The sequence below is a fragment of the Meleagris gallopavo genome, chromosome 2, assembly GCF_905368555.1.
Source record: "Meleagris gallopavo chromosome 2, MGAL_WU_HG_1.1, whole genome shotgun sequence".
Taxonomy (NCBI): Eukaryota; Metazoa; Chordata; class Aves; order Galliformes; family Phasianidae; genus Meleagris; species Meleagris gallopavo.
In genome coordinates this window covers 32,377,162-32,390,482 of record NC_139405.1, presented here as the reverse complement: position 1 = coordinate 32,390,482, position 13,321 = coordinate 32,377,162, and the positions used below count along the sequence as shown (strand labels likewise).

General features: G+C 36.8%; 2 long non-coding RNA genes across 19 annotated transcripts in view; one reads left to right on the top strand and one right to left on the bottom strand.

Annotated features, from left to right (window-relative positions):
• Positions 1–13,321, top strand: part of LOC104909624 (uncharacterized) — a 275,598-nt gene that overhangs the window by 238,154 nt on the left and 24,123 nt on the right. For 15 of the 18 annotated variants that reach the window (XR_014882115.1, XR_014882111.1, XR_014882106.1 and 12 more), the window contains 3 exons: positions 683–777; positions 3,619–3,779; positions 4,621–4,716. This is a non-coding gene — a long non-coding RNA (uncharacterized LOC104909624). The remainder of the gene's footprint in view (positions 1–682; positions 778–3,618; positions 3,780–4,620; positions 4,717–13,321) is intronic. The other 3 variants (XR_014882112.1, XR_014882117.1, XR_014882114.1) reach the window with 2 other exon arrangements.
• LOC109365956 (uncharacterized) overlaps positions 9,440–13,321 on the bottom strand; it is a 54,470-nt gene continuing 50,588 nt past the window's right edge. Inside the window, exon 4 of the long non-coding RNA XR_014882119.1 lies at positions 9,440–11,120. This is a non-coding gene — a long non-coding RNA (uncharacterized LOC109365956). The remainder of the gene's footprint in view (positions 11,121–13,321) is intronic.

The following is a 13,321-nucleotide window of genomic DNA, read 5'->3' as shown; positions in this document are numbered from 1 at the left end:
ATCAGAAATGTATGTATTATTTGACCTAAGTGAGGGATGCTATAACATCAGCTCTTCTTTATGAACACTTATTCTCTATATACAGCTATACTTTTAATGATGCTATTTACAGTTAGCTCACTATGGTGGAACCTATATTGAAACAAATCTTTGTAATTAATTTTGGTTTAAGGAGTAGAACAACATGGCACAAGAAACAATCATACTTCCAGTGTTTGAGGTGATAATTCTATATAGCAAACCATTATTTGTATGCTTGAAGTAAGTCCACTTTTTTCTATGTCAGTTTGTCCTGAACACCTAAATGACTTTCTGCATGCATCAAGGTCATAATCTACCTGTTATCATAACATGAAAAAGTATCATTGTATAACAATACATTTAAAGAGAGGCTATCAGAACCTCTACAACTTTTTTTTTTTTTTTGGGGGGGGGGAAGGGGGGTCTCCTTCAGATGTTAATTACTTATTAGTTAGTATGTGATGGAACAGGTTATTTTTATTAAATCATGTTATGGCCAGGAAGATCTCGAGACCATTTTGTATAAACAAATCTGAATAACCTGGTTACATCGAATACAGATTGTAGTGAAATAACCTTTATTGATTCCAAGGCAGACACTTCCAATAAAACCAGCCACCAACAGATGTATTTAATCACTCTAAGATTTTATTTTCCATAGCAGCTGAACTTCGGTCAGATCCAGTGACTTCCTAGAGACTTCAATATCTTGTTCAAAATGGACATCCACACCATTTGAAGTTCCATCTGGTCTAGGTGTGTATTCCTGCTACTCTGCCTCAAGTTTTTAAAAAGCAAATTTGTAAGCAATGTTGTTTAGTTTTGAATGCTTAAGCCCCATCAGTTTCGCTGAACTTAAAGCACCTACTTGCATTAAGAGAGAAGTACATCTGCTGTTATGGGTATACTGCTTTCTCAGTCAGAATGTGTGCTGGTAGTAGTGATATTTTACATATTGGTTAGGAAATCTAACAGATTTATGATATATCTTGATGTATTAACAGATACAGTACAGTTTGTAAGAGAGGTTAATTCTTAACAAAGCTGCAGTTTATTAACACTTAATTTTCAGTTTGTTTGTGGTGAGTTGCGTCTGTGTAACTCAAATTCTGTAGAAAGAAATACATAACTATATGCCAAGAGTCCATACTGACTAAATCAGGAATGACTGTTCTAAAATAACTTTTAGAAGAACATTGACTTTTCAACAAAACTTATCTACCTTTCACTGGATTCAATGCTGAAATCTCATTTCTACAAATTGGAGTAGAGCCCATAGTGCTGCTTTTAATTTTTGCAGCAAAATGTTAATATATCTTTCCATGTTAGAATCTATAAAAGTCTTCTACCAAAAGCGTGTGCTAATTGGATATTTTAATTAAATTGATATTATTACAATTTCTGCCCTTGGGAATTTATTTCCATGTTTGTACATCAGACAAGAACATGACTTTCAATCTACAATTAAGGGAGAAAGGACAAAATATACAATTAAGCAAGGACAAGCAGAAAGGCTTCTAAGTTTATGTAAAAAGACATTAAACATGTCAGATCAGAAATTTAATGATGTCTTTTCAAGACCAGAAAGTGAAACTCTAGATTTTGGAGACATTTATATTGTTTCATGACATAGCTTTGTACCTCAATCTGTTGGAAAACCAGGTGTAATTACTTTCTTTTTGAGAGAGTTTAAAAATTATTCTAAGGATACAAAGTCTTTATGGATAGATTTTTAAGATATCCAATAGTGAGTGGTTCAGTTTCTCCTGGTGACATTTTTTCACTTCTACAGTCTTTAGTATCCATGAACTCATAGTTCACCCATGAATTGAGCTCCAAAGCTTCTGGGTCAGTGAGCTCTTTACATGTGACTTAACATACTTTGCAGTATACCTTGAGTTCTATTTACATTCACTTTGCATCATCAGAGGGGCAGAAAATATTTCCCAGGAGATGATTACATCTAGGACCTGAAATAAGGCAGGATTCTTGGGGAATATATTGTACTTATGCATGTTTTGAAAAATACACTGTTGTGAGTTTTAAGATTGACATGTAAATACTCAAAAGAGGATGAATTAAGATTTCAGCCTTACTTTTGAACATCAGGGCCAACTAATAGAAAGTGAAGGGAATGCATGCAAACACTCAAGCCTTGTGTTGGTGTAGTGGTACACTGATGTGTAACTAGGAGGCTATAAACAGTTGCATCACTTTGGAGCTTATTGTAAGAAAAATGAGGTGTTCTTGTACATGACTTACAAAATCAGCAGATGAACAATTTGTGCGAATTTAACTGGAAGAATCTTGTGATGTTTTCCTATTTCCCTCAGAATGAAAGGTATTTCTTTAGTAACTGTATCCTTCCATGATGCATTAAATTTTACTTTGTCAATGAATAGTAGCTTTTCTAGCAGTGTTGTTTTCTTCATTTTTTTCAATAATTTGAATTGTATATTAGAAATCTCTGAAGATTTAGTTTATTAATAATTGTGTTAATTTAAATGTGATCTACCATATTAATTGCATCTTATGGTCTATTCTGTTAGCTAGGAGGCTTTTCCACTTATCAGGCTGATTTGTTTCTGAACAAAGCATTCCTATTTAAGTAGCAACAGCTTTTATATTGACAAAAGTACTTGTTGTATTTGCCTGAATTCACAAATTTATGACCTATGTTTTTCAACAAATAAAAACCTTCAAGCTTATGTCTTGCTTGCATCAACTTTATATATTTAGAGATGAGCTTTATAGTTATAAGGAAGTGAATTACCTGTCTCAGCTTTGCATTCTGAAGAAGGGTAAAATAAATTTTAGGTCAATTTAAGACAATAGGTTGATATTTAATTAAATATTCAAGGATTTTCTCAAATAAAAAGAGTCATACTAGGGCATACATATCTGTTCAAAATGCTTTACTGAATCAAGACTTCAGTGAATTAAAAACTTTAATAGCCGTGTACCACCATGCAAATTCAGCTATGTGTATCTCATAGCTAGATTTACTGAATTTTAACAAACACTTTAATTATTCAACAGAAAGAATTCAATTTTTGGAGTGAAGAAGGAAGATCTTTCCAGACTAAGAATAGAAAGTAATCAGAAAGAATAGACATAAATCAGAAAGAATAGACATAATTTAAAAAATGAAAGTTAACGAGAACAGATTAGCATAATTCTATCAATGATAACATTGCCCTCTGATTCTTTTGGATTTCCCTTCAATAATATTACTGTTTCTATCTCAGTTGAATCTCTGATAATTGCTTACCTTTGAAAACAATCAAGAATGTGAATGCTAGTGATGAGTTATGATTGACTGTGATGGTATTTTAGTGTGTGATATTTGTGGCTGGTAGAAAAGCATTGTTTGAGACGTGAACAGTTGAAATGCTAAACAGAGGATAGTTTCCCCACTGGGTCAGGGTACAGGGTTTTGGGGTCCATGTGTTCTGTTCCCACTGTCATGAGAAACTGCTCTCTAAGCAAAGGGGCACTTCAGTGTTGAAGAGGCTGCTTGTGAGCAAAGTAAAGGGGGAGGTGATGGAGGTCATCCCAAAGTCTCTGAGAGATTAAAGTATTTTCTTTTCTCCTCAGTGACCCATTCTGCTCAGTCTCTGTTGCATGAGAAACACAAAACATTTTACTACAATGGGAATTTATATGCAGATGTGTTTTCCATTGCAATCACAAGCAGATACAAATTCCTGGAGTGCTTGGGAGCCAGACTTCCAGATCAGGTCCTCAATGGTTTCTTGGTAAGTGAAATTCTTTACCACCCAGCTGACATTGCTAATGCTGTGATCCTCCCCTCCCTAGCAGGGGATGGGTTAATGTTTACCAAAAATCTATTGCTGCTGCATCAGAAATAGCAACTCAAGTCAACGCTGCTCAGATGTGACAGATGGGCTCTCTGCATTCACATGTTGTACAAAATGTGGCATTGTCCTAGTACTTTTGCTTAGCTCTACAGCAGCCCATCAAAAAGACTTGACAATGAATATTCCATTGAAAATGGTTTTGGTCGTTGACTCAAAGTCAACTGCATGGTAGGTGCTGGCTTACAACATGGCAACAGCATCTTTCCAAATTACTTAAGAAAAACCTACAAAGGATGTAAGTAATTCTAAAATACAATAAGTCATTTGCAAACAGAGCCAGTGACTACAAAATTACTGATATATCTCCCAGGCCATGTGTAAATATCCCATGTCTAAATTACTGGGGGGGGGGGGGGGGGGAAGGGGGATCACTCTTCAGCTTGACTTTTTTTGCATGTCTACATGTGTACAGATTTGTGACTTTCAGAATGCCTGTACTCTGTTTTGGTGATTCTGTTGCAGTTTGTATAATTTATGTAGAAAACCTTGAAAAGGTAAAGATTGACAGTATATCACAACTAGAGGATTGATTGGACTCACTATGAACAAGAATCAGGGTTTATAAAATTGAAAAGATTGCTGCATTACTCAGTTGCAGTGAAAAAGGAAAAACAATGTGAGGAATTATTTAGGAGAGGAAGAACAAAACAGAAAACATCAGCAAGCTAGTCTATAATACTTTCATGCACTGTGTCTTGAAAATTGTGTGTAATTCCAGTGCAATGCTCTCAGAAGATTGTAGTGGGATTGAAAGTAGCACAGAGGAGGATGACAGGGATGATCACTGATTCGGGACAGACTGCACAATGAATGAGTAAGTAGACTTCTCTCTCTGAATAGAGATAGAGAGGAGTGTGGTAGAGCAGAGGTCTGTGAAATATATGTGATATAAAGAAGATAAAGAGCAAAGGAAGGTACATGGTGCCTGACATATCTTCAGACCTCAGCATCTGTAATGCTACAGGTCAGCTGTTTTCAGCTCTGCAACCTTTCACTTGAGTTACCTAGTGTGCCAGAGCCTTGTCAGCAGATCTTCCTTGCATTCTCATGCTTTAATGACAGTGCTGAGGATTTGCATGGCCCTGCAGCTGCAGACCCTAGTGCTCAGCTTGAGAAGCAAACTGCCACTGGCATGAGAAGCACTCTTGCCTACTCCCCTCCCTTTGCTTCTTGATTTTCTGGTTTTGGTTCATGCTGAGGGGTAGTCACACTGCACCATTAAGAAGGTTACCATCATTAAATACCTGATAAACACTACCCAGAAATACATGTGCATGCAAACTTAAAAGTTGATTGGGAAGGAACACCAATGTGAGCATGCTCCAGCAGTGCTAATAGCTCCAGTGTCATAACAAGCTGGAACCACAGCAGGTGATTTGTATCAGTCCCCATAGGAGGCGTATATTATTGAGGAAAAACTATTTGGTGAGAATAGAGTAAAATCAACCAAAGGCACTAGGAGAAAAGTAATGGGAGACTGAGAAATGTGAAACTTGCCCGAAGTTGTAAGGTGAAGAGGCAGATGATAATACTGGGATCAAGATTGTTCCATCTTGCCCATGGTTAGATGTGCTGAGGAAGACATCAAAGACAGCATGCAAAGGATTTGATAAAGCTGTGAGTGGTCCAAGTCACCTGGAAAGTGCACAGTGTTTTGTGCTAAGTATAGGAGACAAGTTAATTGGAGTATTCCTAATCACTTAGTAAATCCAGCCTGTAAAAGAAAGGAGATACTGTAGTGATGTATCTGAGATGTCACTGCATCTCATGCATCCAGTGTGTAACATGTGCTTTAACTATGTAATTAACTATGTAACATCCTTTGCCTTTGTCCTTAGTAAAAAGTGCACAGTAAAAGGACCACAACCAATATTTTAAGTCCAGATTCTTGAGTATGTTCAGGTTGAATTATGAATTTTCTGACGCTTCAAGTTAATGGCACACTTCCTTGTGGCTTTTGGTTTTTGTCAGGCTTATTTTTTTTTTCTTGGATGCTTACGGAAAACATATTGTGCTTATCACCATTCCTTAGCCTGTCAAAACTAGCCAGATTAACAGGGTGGGCACTGTTGGGACAGACCCACCAGGGAATGTTCACTCTATTTTAATCCCTCTTCAGAGCACACAGAAGCTTAGCATGCAGCTAACACTTGGTAAGGAAGCAGTAATAATTTTCCAGCCTGTTCTTCTCCTGACAAACTCATAAACTTTCTAGGGAATTTAAAGGCTAACTATTTTGTTTTAAGCAGATACTGCTATGGGAAAGAGTTGGGCATCTTTAATGAGAGTCTGCCTTCTCTCCTTGGTTGCAGTGGTTAAGTAATAGGGAGCCAGATCATGTCTGACACCTTGAGTATTACAGTGTGTCATAGAGAGCTCAGTAATACCCATGCATTAACACTCCAATAACAGGCTTTTTGTGTTCAGCAGTCTGTCTGGAACGACAGAGTGTAAGATTTTCTTAGGTAGATGTGAGATGCTTAAGAATGACAATTCACATTGCTCTTGCTGACTTTCTCCTGTTGTTCTGTGCTTGATGAGATTGTTACTAGAAAGAATGATCTGAAGTTGTATATTCAGATTATCAGTATGTTCAGATTATCAATACAGCAAGGGTCACCCAACTGAGTGATGCTGCAACATGCAGTGCATGCCCCACTATGGTGCACCTTCCTTAAAACTGTCCAGCTCTAGGCAGGAGTGGAACTCAGCAGCAGTGACACCTGCAGTTCTGGACAGCAGGTAGAATAAAGCTGGTGGGGAGGCAAGCAGGGTAAAATGCTGGAGATGTCAGTCTGGATCTTAATGTACATTGTGCATTGCCCAGAAAAGCAGCAATGAAACTGTATCCCAAGGATCATGAGCTTTAACTGTAATGAGGAAACGCTAGAGAATGAGGGGTTATGGTGAAAGTAAATAAGTAAATCAGATACTGTGATGGTGAGATGACCACTTTGAGTACCAGTTGGCCTCTCATACTATCTGCTTCACTAGGTATCAGTGCTTCTTGACCAGACTATGCAAGGCAGTAGATGGGTGTTGGGATCTCTGGGTTGTTTTCCACTTCAGGAAAAAAGTTCCATTTTGAAGGTCTTACTGGTCTCTTATAATGCTCTCTAACTAACACACTACGAGAAATAGGAGTAAGGGCTTTGGCATCTAAATATGTTTTTAGTTATTCCTATCTAAAGGCTTCTCCTTTCTTAACACTAAGATGTGTACACATTTACATACATATACATTAACATTGGGATATACTTAAAGTATTTCCTCTAAATTTGTGAAATGTCGATGGGAGATCAAGTTTAGTGATGATGCAAAGACAAAAAGGAGAGAAATTGAAATTAGAGTGTATGCCGTACAGCTTGGAGGCAACTGGAAAAAGGAATGTACAGTAGCAGCAGAAAAGACTTCAAATTATGCTTAGGTTAGAAACACTACTGAAAGTCAAAATGGAATATAAATCAAACGGTCAATGGTAACAAGGAATTTGCTGACATCTCTAATAAACTTCAAAGGACAATGTGTTAGAAACACATTGTTTAGGACAAACAATAAGTGAGGTGAAATTAATGGAAGCAAAAGTTGTTTCAAAATCTGCACAGAGAACATGCATAGGCGGTCATATGGGTGGGTGATATGGGAAAAAAAATAGAATGTAGGGCTTCTAGAATAACCAGCTCAAACAAATGAATAAAAAAAGCCCAAACAAACAGAAAATAGATGATACAGAAAGTGCACCAGGCAGAATGATGCATATTAAGGCATTCTCAGAAAGTTCAAGAGGCAAAGAATTACATTAGTTCTGCTGCAGTTGGATATATCTGGCTCCAAAGGTCAGTCACCAAGGTCAATTACCATCTTATTTTCCTTGACTCCAAGGCAAAAAAACAATACTTATAAATGAAGTCAACATGAAGAAAAATACCGGAATCTGAAGCTTGTATTACTAGGTAATGCTGGGATTTATTGGAAACATGATGTTATTTTGATAAAGTGAACTAACATCTCAAGGATAAGAGTTTTGTATTATTTTATGGTCCCAGCCTGAAATTCAAGTGAAATGAAGCATAGCGTATGCTTATCCACAAAGGCAACACTTAAAGTCTGAACTTTAGTCAGAACAAAAGGCTAGAAAATGTTAGCAGGGTCCCAGAGCACAGCTGCTCACAGAGGATTTCAGATAACACATCTTCATTCCAATTATTTTTTTTAACTAGTCTTCATTTTTTACATGCTGAGTAGTTCTTTGTCCTATCGCAGCAAAAATACCTCAAGAAAGCACAGTTCTCTTTTGTTGCTTTGACTTTCTTTCAAAAACAGTTTGTCATGAAACCCCTCAATTGTCATAAGCGTTTCTGTCAGGGTATTCAAAGATATTTAGCTATTGTGCAGTCCATTCACCAAACCAGACTCCAAATTCAGACTTAAGGTAAGCATACGTTACTTAAGTTGAGGTATGCAAATAGTTCTTCTGAAAGACTTTAACTTTTCTGTGAATTTGTTCTTCACTGTTTCCCAAAACTACTCTGTAAGAGTCTTCCTAACTATTTCAGTAGGATTATTTGATGCTCTATAGCTAGAGACAGATGAACATGCTTGAAAGGGTTGAAAAATGTCAAGTTTTCTTCTACATATGTAAATCTACTGTTTGCGTTCTGAAGTTCTTTTTTTTTTGGCCTGGTGTTTTCAAGTTGCTTCACAAATAGCAAGGTAAGTATTGTAGACTTTCATTAGTACCATTATTAACTTTTCCCCTGCATTAGAAATCACTGAAGTAAGTTTAAGTATTGCCTTAAGATTCAATTCTTTGTCAAAGTTATAACTATGTGCAATAATTCATATGAAACCTAAGAAACATTGCTTTCTGCTGGGGTGTTTTTACTTTTTTACATTCCTATGCCAAGATACAATCAAGTGAAACATTTTGGTTAACATAGCAAATAAATCTAAACACTGTAATTATTGGAAATTCTGGTCCACTAACTATCCAAATTTAATACAAATACATCTCAATACAAATACATCGCCATACCCTAAATAGGGAGAGAATCTATCTAGAGAGAGAAATATATTAAACTAATATGTCTCTGAATATGATAAAGAGTGGGGGGAAAAAAGATTCAATACCTCATGACAGCTAAACAATTTTAGGAGTTTCTGAAATAATTATACTTTTTCTTTTCTGCTTCTTTACAACAATCCTCAACCATGTTGCAATTTTGAGTTTGCATCAACCTTTAGGAATATAATGGCAAAGACAACATCAGGATCTTGGTTTATATGCATGGATCAGAAAATTGCCCCATGTAATCCTATTGGTCTTCAACTAACACAAAAACAGCACTGACCAGAATATTATAAATTTATATTTATCATAAGTGACAGTACACTGGACAGTAGAATTATGACCCTTTGTGACATGAATGCTTGAACACCTTGCAGTGCTAGAATGCTAACGTTTTCTCTAGGGTCTTAGAATATCAACTAAATGCTGAGTTTGACCATGTAGGCATTTTAAAAATAATTCCTCTTGCAGTTGGAGAATAGATAAAAACTGATAAGAGACAAGCAAATAAGTCTTTGGAGAGAGAAAGAAGCAGAATTCACTTTACCAACCAGTCAAAAATACCACTGCCAGAAATCTTCTCTTTTATTGAATGCAATTGGAGGTTAAAGAAAATTCCACAGTGTCTGGAAGCAGACAAGTTGAATATAGCAATGTAAATTTGGGCAACAGTGTTGCACCTAATAAAAGACTATTCAAATTAAAGTTGATAAGATATTTGACCTGCATTTCATTATACTTTTATTCTTAAACTACATTGTCTCACTTTCAATTTTAGTCACAAGATGTCTGATTTCATTACCTAATATTAGTTTTGAAATAACATTAAGTGAAGCACTTTTTTCTTAACCTGAAACACCAAATTACTGGGATTGGAATAGCTACTGTACAGTAGCTTCAGTCATGAGCCTCACAATTTCTCCTTGATCTTTCAAGTATGGCATATGCCTTCACCATTTTAATTTTCCAGACTAAGTTAGACATACTTTATAGTCGATGGAGAGAGAAAAAAGATTTTTCCAGAAGGAAAAATATTTCACCTATCTCTAGGATCTTGGCTACTTCTACTGGTGGGAAAACTTGTTGTGCTTGAGAATATGATAACTGATTCAGGCTAGATTTCTAGGTTTTTGGCAGTTTACATTATATTATTTTGAATCTCATCCTAATGAACTAATAAGCTTGTGCATTTCCTCTGAAAGTTGCAAAACCAACTGCAATACAATTCACATAAGTAATTTTGATAAACCTGTTGTAATGCTATAATGTGATGGAAAGTATAGCAATAGTTGCAAGGTGGCACAATCCCAGGCTGCAACAAATGAGAATAACCCCAGGTGCAGCAGCTGGGACACAGAAACAAAGGAAGAAAAACACTTTACCTTTGAAAGGCCTCTGGTAGGCAGGGATCTGCAGAAAGATACTCTCAACCTCCACTGCCAGCCCTTAAATGAGGTTTGGGAAGGGCTGGGCTGGCCCTGCCTTCCCACCAGGTGCTCAATCATCACTGTTTCAGGCTGTGACTTGCATTTCTGCTACACCTGCCCTTAGGGGGCATCAGAAGGAGTAACTTTTTGTGTGAGTACTAAAATGAGAAACAAATGCTTAGATAGAGGCAAGCGTTTAAACATTTAACAAGAGGACAACAAAGAAAATCTCATGAGGAACACAATTTGTTAACTGTTTTGCTTAACTGACGTTATAATATACATATCATACCCAATATTTTCTCCTTTTGTCACAAATGAATTTGGTAGTTTATTTTTAGAGTGGATGTAGAATTATTTCTGTTTGTTTTGATTTTACAAAAATATTAGGATCAGATAATATTTTTCATTCCCCAAAAATCTGTATTTTGGCCCAGATATTGTCTTATGGGAAAAGATAGAGTGTAGCCCGAACCCATTTTGTTCAAATACCAATTTTTGGTCAGTAAAAGGTTAAGCAGTGTTATGTTACTAATGAAATGTTAAAGAATCACTTAAGAATGATTAGTAACAGGTTGTAGAAATTCAATGTTTTTAATGAATCCAAATAATGAATGAATATTCTTTGTCATTCTCCCCCCCGCTCTTCATTTAGTGAACATTATTAATACTCACATTTTAACAGTGTACTATATCTTCTTCCTTCCTCATCTCCTTGTCCATCTGGAAAGCAGAAGCAGCAGCTCTATTTGTAGTTACATTTCTTACTCTTGTTAATTTAATTCAAAAATACTGCAACTGCTTCCCTAACTTTATGTTTTACGTGGATCTTTGTCAGAGAGGTGCTGGAACAGCCTGCCCTGAAAAGCTGTGGATATCTCATCTTTGGAGGTACTCAAGGCCAGGCTTGAAGGGTTTCTGGGCAGTCTGACCAAGAAGCTGACAGCCCTGCCTACAGCGGAGGGGTTGGAACTAGATGATCTTTGAGGTCCCTTCCAAACCAATTCATTCTATGATTTATAGCAGGCTTCCTTTATTGATTAAAACGAAGTCCCAGGTTGAAACATCTGAGTTCAAGTGTCCATCCTATTCCTGTGGTAAACATGTTAGGGCACTGACCTTACATAATGGTGTCCTTTGAAAACATTGTATCTTAGATGCAGAATCACCAACAAATTGCGAGCAGCAGGGAAAATTTAGTTGCAAAGGCATTTCACAAACATCATACCTTACCTCAGGTGCAATAGGTTGCTTTTGGGTTGCAGCAACACCTACCATAAGCCAGGGTTGTGCATGATCTGTTTGATCCTCACCTATGCTGGAGAGTAGGCAGCCTGTACTCTGTGACTAGTAAAAGTGCTGATGCAATGCTTCTGAGATTGGAAAGGAAGGATGGATGCTACTGAAGAATCATCAGTGGAAACATGATACATTGGGTCTTACAGGAAAGACCATTGAGACAGTTCATCAAGACAGTTCAGAAACTCACAGGAGAAATGAGGGAACAGGTGAGACAGACTGGTGCCAGGGATGGTGACACAGGTGCATTGCTGTACTCTAATTAGGCATAACTTAACTTAAATGGAAGAAGGTAAGATGATTTATTGCAGCTGAAAATCCACTGTTGGCTATACTATTATTAGAAGGCTTGCTTTGCAGGAGTAAAGCTATATTTCTCAGGGGCATTAGGGCTACCTGGGAAATGCAAAATAGATTTCATATTGCGAGGATGAACATTTCCAGCCCTGAGCTCAAACAATGTCTCTTTTATAGCACTGCAGCATGACCGGGGGAGCTTTGTGTTTTCATGATTTTGATGGTATACATCAAATACATTCTTCCTACTTCACCTGCTGATCCTGTGAGATATGAGGGATTGTAGGAAACTGCTCTTCAAAGTAAGGCTTTACATGAAAAGATTTAAGGTCATTAAAAATTGGGCATGAGGATTTCCCTGCCTCTGTAACTAGCTTGATGAAATTACTAAGTGGTCATGAGCACTCAGAGAAAATCCAGAGCTTAAAACAATTTGTGACCAGGACATGATATTCACACTACAGAGATTTGGGAAGTCTTATTCTGTGCTAACTGCAGTTCTGAACTCAGATTATTTCACTAGGCAAACCAAAGTTTGGTAAATGGGAAATACCTGGGAGAGTCTGAGCAAAGCCACAAATATTAATTACCCATAGAAAACCACCTGATTTATCAGTCAATTGAAGCATTGGACTTGTTTTTGAGATCAAATAAAACTAGGAGTAAGTGATCTCATTAGATCTTGTATCACATATTCCTTGGTTGGTTCTGAGATATCAAGTGCCAAGTAAGCATCTTGGGCTGTTAGCATTTCTAACTATTCATGTTACAGATGCATAACTTAAGCAATAGGCGGAATTTAGTTTAATTAATCAGCACAAGAAAAAAAAAAAATAAAGCCTACATTTATGACAGAATGAAATGGCAAAGATGTTTACCAAGCAAGATTTAAAAGTATTTGAAAGACTGAAAAGCTTTCTGCTGTACCACATACAATATGGACTAAATAATACCTTTTGCTTAATTCCACTGAGCCAAGTTCTCTCTGGTGCAGTGCTGCTGACTTCAGCTGACCTAAACCGAGGGTGAATTTGTTCTGATAATTTTAATAAAATGCAGTGCTAGCTAGAGGACTCCCAAAGACATGCTTCTCTAGATCTCAGGCTTGAAAGTCCACTTATTTTTAGTTTGTGAATTTCTGACAGAACAAGGTTCAGATTTACACTGAAATAACAGCACAGTCTGTGACTTACAGGGCAGCAGTTTAGTATAGGATATTTATGACAATAAAAATCACAATAGAATTTAGGTGATTTACATATGCCCAAAAATTTAAAAGGAAGAAGCATCAATTTTTTCAAGGAATCTTTCTGGTCTTATTTTTCTAT